Below are 16,802 nucleotides of genomic sequence, written 5' to 3'. Positions count from 1 at the left end.
AAAAAAAAAAAAAAAAAAGATCTGTGTTGGGGTGGAGGGACTCAGCAAATACTTTTTCATCATAATGCATCAAGAAGGGAGCAATTTTTTGTATGAATGAAAACGCAAAGTTCAAGAGGCAGAGACCCATCTCATCTTATGCTAACTTATTTCTGCCTGCAAGCTTTGGGAACATTACAATTTTGCTGAAACTTTAGCCTTACTTTAAGCTTCAAGGAGATGCTAATAGCTAGTGAAACACTGGGGCATGAAAAATTTGCTTGTATTTAAGTGTTTTCTTTAGTTGTCCTATTCCTTATAGGAATGTGTGCTAAATGAGACTTCTTCTAAAGTCTTCAGCTTCCTGGCTTGTCATCTTAGTAACCTCAGTCTTCAAAGAGTTAATATATCTAGAGTGCACACAGAACCTTTTACGAGTAAATCCTCATATGCTTTACTACGCTTTACTAACAGTCTACCTAGATTTTACAACAGGCTTATGGAACAGTACAGTATTGAGAATTATGTGCGGTTTACAGAAGATGCAACTGAGCCAACAAAGGTAGGCTAACAAGTGTCATAAATTCTTACATTTTTTGTTGGGAGGCAGGCAACACATTTGGTTGCCACATAACAGATGAGCATCTCAAATCACAAGATGTACAGTTATTTAGTCACTGATATATAAGAAAGTACTAGGACATTTACTGCACGTGCCCACCATGAGTTTCTTCATACGACAACAGACATATACTGTGTTTTATCATCTCAGGCCTTACTGGCTTCTATTCCTGAAGGAAGACCTTTGCACCTTAGCTCAAGTATCTCAGGGCTCATGCTTGCCCACAGTGCAGCTCTAACACACAATTGGGAACCATGTAATTAGTGTATTTCCCAAACACAAGTGGAAGAAATGGAAAATTTTGCAATTTTAGAATTACTTATTGAGAATAAAATATAATATTTCCAACAAATGAAGTAGAACAGCTGAATTAACACACAAACTTTTAGGAATATGGAAATGGAAAGAAGAAAGCCTAAACACTCTTCTGTTCTGTCCATTTTATAGTCAATTCTGCAATTGTACTACTTCTCCTATGCATAGGCCACTGATACCTACAGTATCCATACTTGAATACTCCTGAAAAAGCACTCTCCAGTATAGTTTCCTGAGCCAGCAGTGCTCAATAAAAGCAGAGTTTTAATTACACTTTAATTTAGTCTAACATCTATACCATTGTAAAGTTTGCTAAGAATTGATCTCAAATACTTTTTCCTGCCAAAATCTAGTTTAGTCCTTTGTGGCTTTCTATCAACAGCAGCATATTGAAAAAAGAAAGAAGAATTTACTTTTTTGTATTGCCCTAATTGTTATGGTCATTAACCTACACTGTTAGCAGAAGGAAAAAAAAAAAACTCACTCAGAAACTCAGGTGGTTATCAAGCCAATAAAATGCATATTATTTAAAGAAACAAAAACAAATTCACATGTGAAAGATTTCATTTTTCCTCAACTTTGCATATTTTATTCCCAGTGAAGATGGTGGCCTTTGCAAAGCTTGTTATCTTATGAGATATTCTTTTCTACTTTTTCAGGCAAGGAGTAAAAATGCAAACACCTCTTGATATTGAGTCTCTTCGATCTCCACCAGATTAAAAATCTGCATCTTCCAAAAAAAAAAAAAAAAAAAAAAAAAAAAAAAACAATCCCATTGCTATTTACCTTCAAAAATAAAAACTGCTTTCCTCAATTGTAAATAAGAAGTGCCTGAGGGGGACCAAAATACCTCTAGCTCTGAAGATTTTTATTTTCTTTCATTATTTTTGACCAGTCACAAGAGCAGAAAAAAGCCACTCTTTGTCTCTTTGATATGCTCTTATGCTATTTGGCACAGGGCATAAGTAAATCAGCTGGCTGGCAGTGCCTGAACAAGACACTCAAATAGTAGTTTCACTCATTATATAATATCTTCCAGCCTTCCCTTTATAATTCAATACATAGCCATAACAAGAGATGAATCTTTAATGTCACTACAATTTTGTTAAGATAAACCATTTACTGAGAAAGAATTTATTTCATGAGAAAACTCTCATGCCTGGAGTTTGAGGACAGGTTTTTTTTTTTTGTTGTTTTGTTTTGTTTTTTGAGTTTTTATTGCCAACTGTTGTATTATTCATTGACAGAATTTATTAGTAAAATAGTGTTCTTTTAACACATACATTGCACCAAATCAGTGTATGTAATAGTGCCCAGACTTCTGATTATCTCAAGACTGGATTTGTCATAAAAGATATACATTTGACCTTGTATATTTATTTTTGGCTTGTTTCTTTGTCTCAATATGATCAACAAGTCAAGGATAGAGAAGATAAAATTTACTGTCACAGGTCAGCTGTGTAATACTTTAACAAGGCTTCTTTCCCCTTAAGTTCACAAACATTTTTTCTCTTTAAACTAAATTCCTTGCCACCAGTACTTGACAAAGAGTTTTTGCCAGCAATAGGTAATGTTTCCTTTCTTTGCTCTTACATGCACATTAGAGTTTATTACTCTGAGGAAAGAGATAGCCCAGGTATTTCCACCATCACTATTTTCTCCTCTGAACTTTCTTTAGCTTTGCTAAAAATCCAGTCAGCCTTTTGAGAATAGGCACTGCCTATAAACCTTGCTTTTGCCAGAGAGTTTGCTCAAGCTTTCTGTGCAGGCTGCCCTTTAGATGACCACAACATTGGTTTTCAATAGATGCTTTCATGCGAGGCAGGAGCTGTGTACCAGAAGGCTGTTTGTCTCAAGGTAGGGATGAATTCATATGCTATGCTGAAGCATCTAGTTTTGTCAGAAGTTTGGATGGTAGTTTGTACTAGAAACAGCTTCTCTGCTCGTGGTCTGTTTCAGAAGCACTTAAAAACCTGTCTGCCTAAGAACAGAGTTTGTTCTTTTGCTGGAAGAGCTCTCCACCTGAGAAGTTTCTGTGGTATTTTTTGTTTCTGAACTATATTCTTTGTGTTCGGTCACTTCTAGCTGCGAACAAAAGAGGTTTTACCAAGTAACATTGTTGTTAACTGGAGGTATGTCAAGATAGCTAATGCACAACTCATTCTTTCCATCACATTTTTATCAACAGATTTAAACACTAAGTAACTAATAGTAACCAGCTAGGTTCAGATAAGAATACAGCAGTTTGGAGATGGGAATACCATTTGGAGATTTTTCCATTAAGCACCACTGTGCTAACACATTACAAAATCTAAACATCAGGAGACATTTAGAGAGCATACAGTAATCAAAGCAATTGCAAAACTTGCTCTTAATGGCTACTCTTCCCACGATTTTTTCCAAAGCATACCTGATCCAGCACTAGGTAGGCTGGGCCAAGATATGATGCTTAGTGAAGGAGAGCAACTCCACCCTTCTGGAAAAAGCTGAGAGCTACTGAAAAGCCAAGGCTGGAGATCTGTCAGCCTCTCACCAAGTCTCAGTTCTCAAAGTTTTCCTTAAAGGTATTTCTATCATGACATTCACAATTTTTTATTTTTTATTTTTTTAAAAAACAACAAACAACTTTGCTTATTCAACAAGCTCGCCAAGTCTAGGTTTGAGAGCAGTCAGCAATTCCAGGGGATTTCTTATTGAAGAAAAGGCCATCTCTACTTTTAACCTGCCAAACAGGTTTAAACAAACTCTAGCTCATGCTGATTCCACAAAGAATCTTTGTTACTCACAGATTTCCTCCCCCTCCTGTCTCCCCTACCCCCCCTCCCCCCGGCCCCCCCATTATACTTGCAATTTGCAATTACTTTTTTTTCCCCCTGTAAATGATTTAGTTACTAAGAAGAGTAGATTGGTATGATTTCACAAGCTCAAAATTAGTGATTTCCCTCCTGCCCCCAGATACACTGGGCATCCCATTATTCACTTTTTCTAAATTAAACTCTTCACAAATTACATGAACACAGAGAGTGAGCCAGAGACCTCGGAAATCTATGGATTTTAAAAGGAACAGAATTAAATTTTTCATTAAGAAAAAAAGTTTTGTTATTTACTTTTTGGAGAACTGAAGTCAGGCTCTTCACCTCTTCACCAGGGAAAGAGTTATAAAATCTGTACAGAAACAACATAAGTTATGAACTCTTTTGAGATCAAAAGATATTTTCAGGTATTTTTTGTTCAAAATAATTCAGCCAAATGGCCTGAGATAAGATTATCTTCTAACAACTTTGAGGAAAGTTCATCCTTTCAGCAAATTCAGGGAAAAAAAGAGGTCTAAAGCAGTGTTCAAAGCACAAAATTAGCTGGACTGCAAAACCACCTTTAATTATTTATTCATTCTTGCGCCAAGGCTGCTCCTATGCTGATCATGTGAATAGAATACACTCTTCATTTGGACTCCCATTACTAAGAAGCCTCACTTGACTTAAAACATAACTGAATGGATCTTTTTGTCAGCAGTTCTACTGGATGCAACATGGACTCCAAGTGGTTCTGCAGCGTAGGTAGGCAGTTTGTGAAAAAACATTCTTCTGTGCAATCTTAATGGAGAATGAGAGATGTCCTCCCTTCAAAATCTTCTCTGCCCTGTGTTTCTAGAATGGAGACATGGGGGGAAGCCATCCAAGTTCCAGCTGACTGTACAGGCTGTGCAAATGTGTGTCACTTTGTAGCTTTTGTTGCACTGATGTGTATGAATCATACTAAACCCACTAAAACTCATTACTAGAATCCTCAAATTGAAGTATCTCTGCTCAGCTGGGGATTTCTTTTTTCCTCCTGCAACACCATGCTGAAAAAGTATCACTGATTGATTCACTGATTTATTCATGATGCTCATTTATTCAACAGTGAATTTCAGAACTCTGTGGATAATGTCGCCTTGAATTTCTTGTTAGATATTTTTTAACATTAATATTTTTAAAATGAATACACGTATAATAATTATTCAGCAGATAATTCATCTATCATACTCAATGGTATTTAAAATAAGTATTTTAAAAATGCATACAGATGTTTTTTTTTTATTCAGATGGTTAACAATCATTTTTTATTATTCTGTAAATGCTGCATTTCTAAAATCAAGTCTTGATTTCTTTGAACTCTTTCCAATCAGTGCTTAAAAATGAGAAATTTCCAAGAAGATTCCTGCAAGTAAAACTGCTTGCTTTGGCATTTGGAAATGTAAACAGGACTCAAATACTAGGTTCCTACCATCAAAAAATATTAAAGTCGCATCAGAAGGCACATGTGTCCAAAGGGAGCATTTTTCTCATGCCTAGAGCAGTTTCTCTGTCTTCAACTGTTAAACTACACTTCTCCCCACAATGGAAAACAAAACACAAAACCAACAAGACCACAACAACTCAAACCACTTGCTTTCTTGACCCTTTCAAAGGGACAGCCCATTGGGAATAGGGAAGTTGGGGATGATGACAGGAAGGACGATTCAGCTTTTTCACTGGCTGCAACTGGCCAAAGAGCATCAGTAGCCACAAAGGACTTCTGAGTGATTTTGAGACCCTGCCTCATAAAATGGGAAGCGTGCTGGCAACACTGTTTTGCATTAATTGGATCTCTGTTAATTTGGTTAGTGGTGCAAATCTTGGAGAGCTGTAAGAGGTAGCCTGTGTTTTCTGTCCAGGAATGACATTAGTTACTGTTATTTCCACATTTATGTGTATTACCATAACCCTTCTGAACATTTATTGGCAAGAAATAAAAAATACACTGTGAGACAGTATAATCTGCACAGAAGTATGATGTTTCCCTATTCCCCTGCTCCTATAGGAAACAGCAGTCTAGTTATATGAAAACCCTGATTGGACCAGATTTAAACAAAAAAACCCAAACCAACTAAATAAAAATTCAAACCACACAAATATTTTAGTTTGTAAAATGCTCCTAACATATGGAGACACTTGTTATGTCTCTTAAGAAGCACTGATCAGTGTCCACTGAAATGCACTGTAATATTCTCGTACCCTTTGAAGGTTAACTGTGAATAAACTCGACAGATATGCAAATGATATTGAGGATGGGTTGTTCAGCGCTATTCTGCATAAACAAGTCAGCTTCTCCATCTTTATGGCTCTGCTACACAAGTAAACCAAATTTTTCTTTTTTAATTTTGGTGACATTTCAGTCTCATCATGTTCATGCAGTTTCATGCATGTCTTGTTCTTAATTTTGCTTTTTTATTCTGATCTTGATCACATTTCTGCTGCTGTATGAACACCTGCCCCTCCAGATTATTCCACACCCTCTGACCCTGGCAGTCAACTAGGTAACCACCAAGGCAGGCACCCAGGGATTGCTGGCACACTCATCTCCTGCATGCTACATTCTAAACTTCAATCTCGTCCCAGCTCTGAGATTCTCCTCAAACGTATTAACAGAACTAGACTGCAGTGATACTTCAAAGCAGTTTTTTTTGTTGTTGTTGTGCTTTGTTTTTTAACTGTTTTCAAAAGGAAATTTCCTTGGTGTCTATCACAAATCATTTTCTATCTCAATCTATTACATTTTCCACAACTCACTTCTTAATCTGCAACACATAGGTTTGAACAATCTTTTGTTTTCACTGCTTATATTGCCAGATATTTGAAGACCTAAACTGACAAGGAATATGCTTTGGCAATGATACTGAAGGCAATTCTCAGGTCCATTCCAAAAGGAAAAGAAGTCTGTAGTGCAAATTCTAAGTAGGTAATGGTCAACAGAAAACACACTTCTTTCATGTGATTTATGCTCTGTGTTTTTTGTTGTTGTTGGCAGTGGAGAAATAATGAGAAACAGCAATTTTCTTTCTCTTTCTTCCCCAAGAATTGTAGTACTGTCCAGCTAAGTTTGACAGCATCACCTGACCAGGACCTATCCTTTTTGACAGGATTTTTTAAACACCATAAATTAATTAAATGATGGACATCACTGAGAACATAAAGCATTGTTTGTCCCCCAGGCAATGCCTTACACAAAAGCTTAAAGAACAGTAAAACAAAAGCAAAGAACAGCACAGAGCAACTTGTGGCTGAAGTTCAGAAACTTGAGTGCTAATAAAGCTGGCTCACAAAAACTTACCCATGCACTACCTAATACTGCCTAGTCAGCACTCTTGTAAGCTTACATCATGTATTTTCTGAGCTAAGAAGGAAAATGTTTTGTTTTTCCAATAATGTTTAAAATTTACTAGGTTTAAAAGAAATATAGAAAACAAAACAAATAATTGAAAACTAGCATCCAGCCTGTCAAGTGAACTTATTTAGATAAGAGAGCTGCTTCATAGAAGAATAATTAAAAAAAGTGATCCAGTCCCAGGGTGTCTTCTACACAGAAAAACACGTGGTGCAGCAACAACCTAATTCATAACTAACACAGGTGTCTGGATACTTGAAACCATACCAAGAGAGAGATGCCTAGAGGAGAGGCACATCTTGTTAGCCAAGACAGAACACCAGGCTATTGTCAGGGCTTAAGCTAATTTACTTGCTATGATGTTTTTCACTTCGCCTTCTGATCATACTTGATTTTTAAGTGACATCCAAAATCATCTGGCCATCTGTTACATTGAAGGACTATTTGCAAATTAGACCTCCCAGGAAATACACTGTGTACCTTCTGGTTTCACAGCACCTTATCCTCTTTTGCTCTGTAATTACAGAGCTCCTTGTTAAGAGCAAGTAAAACCCTGAAGCCTACTAGAAATTCAGCATTCAGAAAGTCATAAGGCCTCTTCATGACAGCATTTGGTTCAGGTGTGTGGGACAATGACTAGCTGAATAATGAAGTTTCATGGCAGCTTGCAGATTGAACTAAACTAAATAATTCAACACTGGATTTCTGGGAAGTGCTGTAATAGTTGAGCTCTTCATTGTTTGTTTCTTTTAAAATAGGCTGGCCCCATGAATGAATAAACAGCATTTCTTTCAGATACATACTGCTTCTTTAATGCAGGTGTGCTGCTTAAAAAGTACAAATTGAAAAGGCAAAGAAAAATGCTATGACATAACGACATTTCCTATGTCAAAGCATTCCAATTCTTAATTCCAATTCTTCAGTGAATGCAAGTTCTAGACTTCATATGGAGAGGTGGCATCACCAGCTATAGCAGTATTACAGTATTCTACTTGCTAATACAGTACTCTGAACTCCATCATATCCATTTACTGAGCCTTTTAAAACCTGAGCTTGGAAAAGAAATTCCTCATCATCTGAACACACCATTTTCATTACGTATAAAAATTACGTATAAAAGGTTCAGAGAAGCTGTTGGTGGAGGCAGTTGGCATGAGTCCTGTCTATGGGGCAGTAAAAGGCCTTTCCCTAAATGCATTTTGTGTGTTTTAGAAGAACTTAGTTTTTTACGATACTGTGTTCAAAACAAGCATTTGGTTATGAGCCTTCATTACAGGGTTACCCTAAACTCCACTTCCAGACACAGTACAGCAAGGTACTTTGAGGCTGTTGTAGATTTCTTACTACAGTTCAAGCCTGAGATAACAATTCAAATAAATAAGTGAGGGGAAAAAAAAAAAAAAAGAAAAAAGAAAAAAGAAAAAAGAAAAAAAAAAGATACTAATAAATACCAAGATTAAGGCAATTTTTCACCTTAAAATATCACTTGCTTAGCATCTAAAATAAAGACTGGCCTTGAAGACATGCACACCACAGTTTGTATCACTTCAGACACAGTTTGGTCCTAAATTTCAATGTTAAGCTTTTATCTTTACACACTTCAGTGGAATACACACAACCTCTCCTAGGAAGGCTGAATTTGAGTGTAAAGCCCAAAGGCAGCAGAAAAAGGCTAGAGGCAAGAGATAGCAACCAACCCCAGCATTAGGCCTTCTCTCTAGTGAGAAGTAGCTGATTCTGGCATATTTAAGTGACATGGATGCCGTGTCAGTCAAGAAATCAAAGAGTAAAGATCACCTTCATGAGATGGTACACACAGAACTTTGAAGAAATCTGGGGTGTACAAGTGAGGTGCTAGAACAGTGCTGGAAAGATGTTTTGGTTTAGGAGCACTTGCAAGGAAAGAAGTGGGATTACACTTCCAGCAAAAAAAAAAAAAAATAAAATAATAAAAATCCCCTCCATTATTTGGCACCACGTTAAAAAAGGAAACCTAACTGAACAATCAGGTGCTTTGTTTACATACCAGGCTGAAGCAGCTTATTGTTAAAAGTCAGCTTTCTCCCTCAGATTTGTCCTATCAATCATTTATCTCATGGCTTTTCTCACACATTCCCAAGTTGAGCTCACCCATTTACATGAGGGCTTTTGACACAAAGCCTGGATCTGGTTGATCTCTTGGATAAGATTCAGCCTGAGAAAAAGCAATGCAAGAATTTAGCCTTTAACCTTCAGCTTACAGAGTGCTAGGAAAAACAAAAATGTCTTTTCACAGGAAAACATAGTGATCAATATTGCATCATCATGCTCTAGATTTCTGGTGAAGATGTATTTACAAGTTCTATTTTATGAAAGAAGTTCATTTTCACAGCTTTTTTTTTTTCTCCTTGCTTGCTGTTACAGGCCACTGGGAATGAACGTGCAAGTAAAGGGGTGTAGCTGGGACTTGCACATGCTTCAACTACAATGCCTAGCAAGGGCAGAATTTTGATCCTTCTGTTTCTGAGAAGTCCTACAGAAGTTCACCACTCCTTCTCCAATACAAAGTCTCCCATGGAAACATTCTCACACTTGATCTTCTCAAGGTTTTACCATGCTTTACCTCAAGGTCAGCACAAATCAAAGCCTATCGTATTGGAGAAACCAGAGCACATCTGGGTAAAAGAACAAAGTCCGATTTGACCCACTTTCATCACAGCATACTATCTTACACTGAAGGAAAATATATGTATATTGTAAGAAGTTTTGATGAATTAGCTGATTTAGAAACACCTTTCACAGTAAAGGTACTGAAATCTTTTTACAGTGTAGGAAATGGCTCTGAGAAGATTCTTTCAATTTCACAGAATCACAGAATTGCAGGCGCTGGAAAGGACCTCCAGAGATCATTGAGTCCAACCCCCCTGCCAAAGCAGGTTCCCCACATCAATTTTGTTAGTTTTTGACTTACTGATGAATGTTTGCCATGTGATCAGCCTGCATTACCTTTTTTTTTTTTTCTCCACTATTTCATTTCTTAAATTATTTGCACAGCACCAAGTCAAAAGAGGTAACAGCACAGATGAATTTGGGTAGTCACACCCTTTTCACTGGTGCTATCTAGCACAACAATCACGAGGCTTTCTAATGATGTTATTTTGTGATGCTCTAAAATCTTTCAGCTCTCCCATGCTTGTTGCCACTTTCATTCAATCAAACAAACAAACCACCACCGAACAAAACAAACCCAAATGAGCAAATCCTGAAAAAATAGCCTTCATCATTAAAACAACGGTACAAGAAAGTACCTATGTCCAAGTATACTCTGTAACAGAAGTTTGGTCAAACCAAGCTAGATGTAATAATGAGTAACTTAAGTGACAACCTTGAAGGACAGAAAATCATTAATTCTCTTTTTTTCTCCCCTGAGAGTGGTACAATTTATGTCTCGCTATTAAGTTAAATCAGCAGAAGGACCTTAAAAATAGAAGAAAAAAAACCATATTCCTCATACACACAGGAGTTCTGCTGCAGTTCATAGAGGACAATGGTGTAATGAATCACTAGCAGACCAAAGTATATTCTTCAGGTCACAGTTAATTCAGCCATTGTAATCTAAAACTTGATGAATTGGACTGTTCCCATGCCAACTGACAGTCAGGGTCTGTGATGATTGCCTGTCCCAGTTTTTTTTTAAGGCCAACAAAAAGATGGCAAAATAGAATGCAGGTGAAGTCATACTACACTATTTTAGGATTATCTTGGTCATTTCCACTGACAGTAAGGAACGTGCTAATTGCAGTAATGACATTAAAAGAGGATTAAAAATGTTTAAGGAATTGCCAAATGTTGTGCCAAAAGAGATAAATAAGGTAACACATTATCAGAAAGCATCACAAAAATACCACCTACTCAGAGTACATAGGAAATCAAGGTGATTTCTCAAGCATCTATCACTATCCCGAATTCCTCACACAGACATCAAATACATCCTTCTCACAGACAGCAAATACTCCCCAAATTATTTGTTTTGCTTTGTCCAATTGCCAGAGCAGAGGAGACTGGGTAGGGAATGTTTAACTGTAAACTACAATTTGACGTTTGGAAGATCCTTGTGTTGCGACTGAAGAATTTCAGAAAAGAAGTTAATGTCTGAGCTTGTCCACAAGAAATTTGGCCACTCTTTTTTTTTTTTTTTTTTTTTTTTTTTTCCTTCCCTCTGGGCAGCACAAGACAGTATCAGCTTCTTGATGGAAAATTTTTAAAGATTTTTTTAAATTCTGACCGTGGTTACAATAAAGTTTCTCCGTAGGCTCCAATCTTAAAAGAGAGCCATCCCAAAACAACTGCCAAGGCAGTCAGGACAAAGGCAAAAGTAGGCTTGACACTTCTCTATGTTAATTGTACCATGATTTAAATCAATTCCTTCTGCATCTCTCTGCGTAAACTAACAACCACAAATACTGGCTATTTTTAAGCATGAGAAATGAAGCAGGAGAGTGGAAGCAGACATAGCTTTGGAGCAAAAAGACTGACCTGACCTATATAGAAATAGCTAGTACTTGTAGCACTGGATGCCACTGTTACAGTCATGATATTTTAGCCAAGATAGCAACTTCAATGTCGTTTTATGTTATTATTTTCATATATTAGTAATGACAATAACATTATACAGAGCACTGAAGAAAGTCACTTCATCCAGATCTTATTTTACTAACTGGTAAAAAAGAAAAGATTTATCTCACATAACACTTGAATTACAACTGAACAAGATCTGAAGGCAAAGACTTAAAAGTCTCTACTTGAGTGAAAAACTTCAGTACACCAAAGCTCATGACAAGGGAAAAAAGAACAGTGCTTAGGGCAAAACTTACATAACTGAAAATTGTTAAAAAAAAATATCAAAACTAATAATGGAAAAAGACCATCTACCATCATTTTCAGCTCTGCAAATCACAGATTTGCCCTCAACAGCAGTTCCTTAACATCAGTTCATTCATTTGTCGCAAAACATCAATACCTCCCATGCTGCAAAGATATTTCACATGTACTCCTCCATCCCAAAACCAAACTCAAGAAAAAATTTAATTAGCTTCTTCGTACATGAACTCCTGAGAAAGAAAAACATCTGAGAAGACAGATTCCAAACCTCAGCAAATCTGAGTTCCTACCACAGGACACTCAAGTACCAAGCCCCCATGCTCTGTAAGTGGCTGCTGCTCATTTTCTTCTCTTTGAAGAAGAGGTATTCAGAGCCTAAACCACTACATCATTTACAAATCACTGTCTTTCCTCAGAATTCACATTGCAAGATTGAATGAAACAATTTGAAGAACTGTTTCAGAAAACTGAATCAAAAACAAATCTTAACCATACACGTGAATCCTTTTTCTCTCCCAGGCCCTGAAGAGCCAGGAGATTTTGACATGTGGGTACTAGCAAAGCTATGCTCAGGTCCACAGTTGTGTTCATTTCACCTCTAACTCCTATACAGTTTAGCTTACTTCTTTGTGTCAGTGCAGGCTTAAATAGGAGATTCTTGCAGGCCTGCTTTCAAGTGAAAATTACTGTAAGAGAAGCTGAGTTGCTATCTTAAAGCAAATAGTGAGTATTAAGTAGCACTAGAAGAAAATGTTTGTGGCTATGACATCTGTTCTGATGCAAAGTCATCACTTGACTAGTCTGCGTGTTATAGAACAAATGGAAACAGGATACAGCCATCACTGTAAAGCATCAACTTCAAACTTGGGGTTGTAACACTACAACATGATGGAAAATTACAGCAATAATAGTGAGGTAGCAAAGTCTTTAGCTACAGGAAATAAGGACAAGCCCAGATGCAACAGCTGTGGGTACAGAAATGAAAGAAAAGAACTGCTTACCTTTGGAAGGCCTCAGACAGGTAAGGATCTCCAGCAAAATACCTTCTAACTCACTGCCAACCCTTAAATGAGGTCTGGGAAGGTGTGGATCCTTACTCCACCCCTTCCAGTCACTCAGGTGCACTGCATACATATGAACTTCCCTGGGTTGGCCCTGCTTTCCCATCAGGTGTTCAATCATTGGTTCAGGTTATAACTTAGCATTTCTGCTACAGAGTTGAAGAGGAGAAAGTTTATAAATATCTTCTGCGTTTTTTTTTTTTTTTTTTTTCTCCTCCCCTCTCTTTATTCTGGATGGGAGAAGGCTGCACATCTCACAGTACATGTGTATACAGCTGATGTGCAGAATGCTAGCTTCTAGGTGGGAGGAAGCATCTACATCCTGTTGGAAAAGGATACCTGTTTATTTTGTATTAGAACTAATTAACTGCAACACACTTCTTCGCAGGGGAAGGTTTTTTTCTCACATCAGACATTCCTGTCTGTGGGGCTGAGCAAGCACAGCTGACGCATAGAGCCACATGTTGCTTGTGGATGCAGGGTGGTCTCTGGGCTGAACCCAAGGAGAAGGTAGAACAGTACGACTGCACACAGTTGTGCCTCACCAGCAGAATAATCCTGCTGGAAGTTCATTGGATAAGCACCCCATTTCACTCACATGCAAAGGGAAACACAACCTATTTCAAATACAGCTCTCCAGCCAAATAGATTCTCTAGAAAAGAGCATACCCCCCCCCCCAAAAAAAAAAACCACTACAAAGCAGCACAGTATTCTTCTTCCAGCACTCAAAAGCAGGTGTACCCCAGAACAGACAGGCATAAAGCACAGAACCAGGCTTTGGTTCAGTGGGAAAGGAGCTTTGAGAATCCCATTATGCTGGCTCACACAAAGTTATCAAACATCTCAGCTGAAGGTAAGTGTGGTAACATGGAAAGCATAGCCCTTATATCCAGTCTCCACTCTCTCCAGTGATCAGTTTAAATTGTCAGCTTTTCAACGCTCATTTTGTAGCTCTTAATACCTGTAAAAATATAGCTGCAAAGCCTTGAAATTTCCCTGAAAAACTTTACAGATTAGAAAGAAATGGATGTAGATTCTTTGCTTTGTTTTGGTGAGACTGAAGGGTAGAAGAGGTATCCTCTCAAGCAAGCATCTGGTATGCTTATCCTTTCTGGCTTTCAGTGGTGATATAAGCACTGAAAATCCATTTTGTTTGTTTGTTTGTTTGTTTGTTTGTTTTTTTTTTTTGGTTGTTGTTGTTGTTGTTGTTTTTGTCTTGTTTCCTGGCTGCACATTTACAGCTTTGTCACCACAGTTTCATGTTTCTTAGGTATAACAGCTTTGGCTGTGAAGTGCCAATAGGTGTCCACAGCAATTAAAATAACATATACAGGTGTGGATCAACCCGATGAGCATGAGCTACTGCTTTGCACACCCATTCCATGTTACCAGAAAACCCAGGCATATTAGTGTGTGCAAAAGCTATTTTAAAAGATGACTGGAACAAAACATGAATCTATCTAATTCAAGATCTCAGAAGTGGAGCTATGTGTCTTAAAAGAAAATAAGACAATAGCCAAACAACACTGAAGATAAAAACATGTTTTATTTTAAGCAAAGCTCAATCAGAAAAGACTCTGTGTAAGACAAGAAAACAGTCTCCAAACAAACTCTAGGCAGTCATCTTCTAGTCATTTCCCTAAGACTTTTATTTATTTTAACAGGATTATCACGTTCATTCAACAAGTAACTAGAGAGCTTGGAATCAAAACAGCAAATTGTGTTAGATGCACCGCAGTACAGAACGCTATGCACCAAATACTTTGAAAGGAGAGGAAAAAAAAAAACCTAAAAAAAAACTGGATGTGCAGTACCCTCTAGTGGTAGAGGCCTGTCCTCACACTCGGCTTGGTCGAGTGCACATGCTCTGCTCTGTGCCTCTCTGTGCCTCTGGAGAATTCGATCTAAGAAAATCCTATAAAATAAGGTACGAACCGAACAGAACATCTTCCTTCTCTAACTCAGCGCTTTTCATTCTAAATTCCGGTTTTCAAAGCTTTACTCCATTCAATCGTTTTAATTTTCACTTTTTTTTTTTTTTTGGACAAATAATCTCCCAGGGAAAACTCAACAATACAGAAGGAAAACATCTCTGTTACTAACTTACGTATTCCAAGACTGATACCCTGAAAGTAAAATGAAATCTCTGTTAATTCCAGCATAATAATGCAAAGTTAAACAGAAAAGATTAAGAAAAGATAACATACTGCCACAGCTGCCCATAGAAGCTGTGGTGTCCCATCCCTGGAAGCACTCAAGGCCAGGTTCAGTGGGGCCCTGAGCAGCTGAGCTGGTGGGTGGCAGCTCTGCCCATGGCACGGGGTTAAGGCTGGGTGGGCTTTGTGGTCCCTTAAAACAAAAGCCTTCCCATAACTCTATGATTACTGTATTTAAAAATAAAGGAAAAAAAAATGAGAGAAAGAAAGAAAAAGATAAAAGAAACTAATGTCTTTTTCAGATGTGAACAGATACCCGTGTATTCTTCTGTCGTTGTCTGTTTATTGATTTATAATCAGTCCATTCAACATTTTCCCCTCCTGGGAATTCCCTGGGAGTCTGGGAATTGGGAATCATTGCTACACAAGATCTAACTGTTTTTGAGGGTGCTTCTATTAAAATACAAATTCTTCTGTATCTCATGTGAAGAGATGCTTATAAAGGAAAGAAAAATACACATACAAACTTATGATCTAGAGTGTGTACTTTCAGCTGTTATAATTTAATTATTAAAGGGAGCAGAAGTGGTTTCTTTTATTGTCTTTAGTTCTTGTTGTTTGCAACTTGGAGTACAATGAGGTTTTCTGTAAACAATCATTTATGGAAAAAGAATCTACATTTCATCCAGCACTTATAGAACACCTTATTTCAGCAAGATATTTGATACTTACTAAAGACCATTATTTAAGCATGCAATAATTTTTTCAGTAGAAAGCAGCAAGATTCTTAAGGAAAAGAGAACTAATGGATGTATGCAAGTGAGCAAACAGAGCAGGAATTCAGATTTTATTGGATATATGAACAACTTTAATAATTTTGACTTCAATTCTGAGCTAGCATTCCTTTCTGTTCAAGCTATACACACACTTTGGTAACATGCTGCCTAGATAATGTACTAAGTGTTTTAAAAAAGCTGGTCAAACTGGAAGTGCAATCTTTTGACTGAAGCTAAAGTCAGGAACTCTGTATCTTGGACCTATCCAAAAAACAAAGACCACAAAACTCCTCCTTCCCTTCACAGTTAGTTTGTCAAGTAACTTTACCTAAGTCTCCCATCATCTTGACAGCATAAGAAAGGGCTGCATACGCATCTACACATGCTATCTATTGATTAATAAAACAAGGCTTCTTCCAAGACTAGTTTCTTTTAATCTCAAATGCTTGAATGCACTTCAATCTGAGCAAGGAAGAGAAAAATTGTGCTTTCTTGTCTCTGCATTTGATTGCCTCTCTCTTGCAGAAAACATTCTGCAGATTATGGCAGTTAGGCTTGCCTTTGTTCATTTATGCCATCTAATTATTATATCCATCAGTGAGGGTCTAGGAGGTCCCTGTAATAACTTCCCAGCAATTAATAAGATAATGCCACTAAGCTCCATAAACTTCTGTTACTCTGTAAGGCAAAATATTCTTGAAAGCTGAAGGAAAACTGCTGTCAAGTAAGTTACAGAGTTGAAGTCTTCTGACCTGTCACTGGGTTGCACTGCTTTGAAGATATCTTCAGAGAGGTTTTACAGTAGGCACTGTTAAATGAGGTGCATTCACATGAGTACAAAGAATA

The sequence above is a fragment of the Centrocercus urophasianus genome, unplaced genomic scaffold (assembly GCF_019232065.1).
Source record: "Centrocercus urophasianus isolate 14NV4802_14NV808 unplaced genomic scaffold, USGS_Curo_1.0 seq_11, whole genome shotgun sequence".
NCBI lineage: Eukaryota > Metazoa > Chordata > Aves > Galliformes > Phasianidae > Centrocercus > Centrocercus urophasianus.
The sequence above is the reverse complement of the archived record's forward strand: the minus strand, read 5'-3'. Positions refer to the sequence as shown.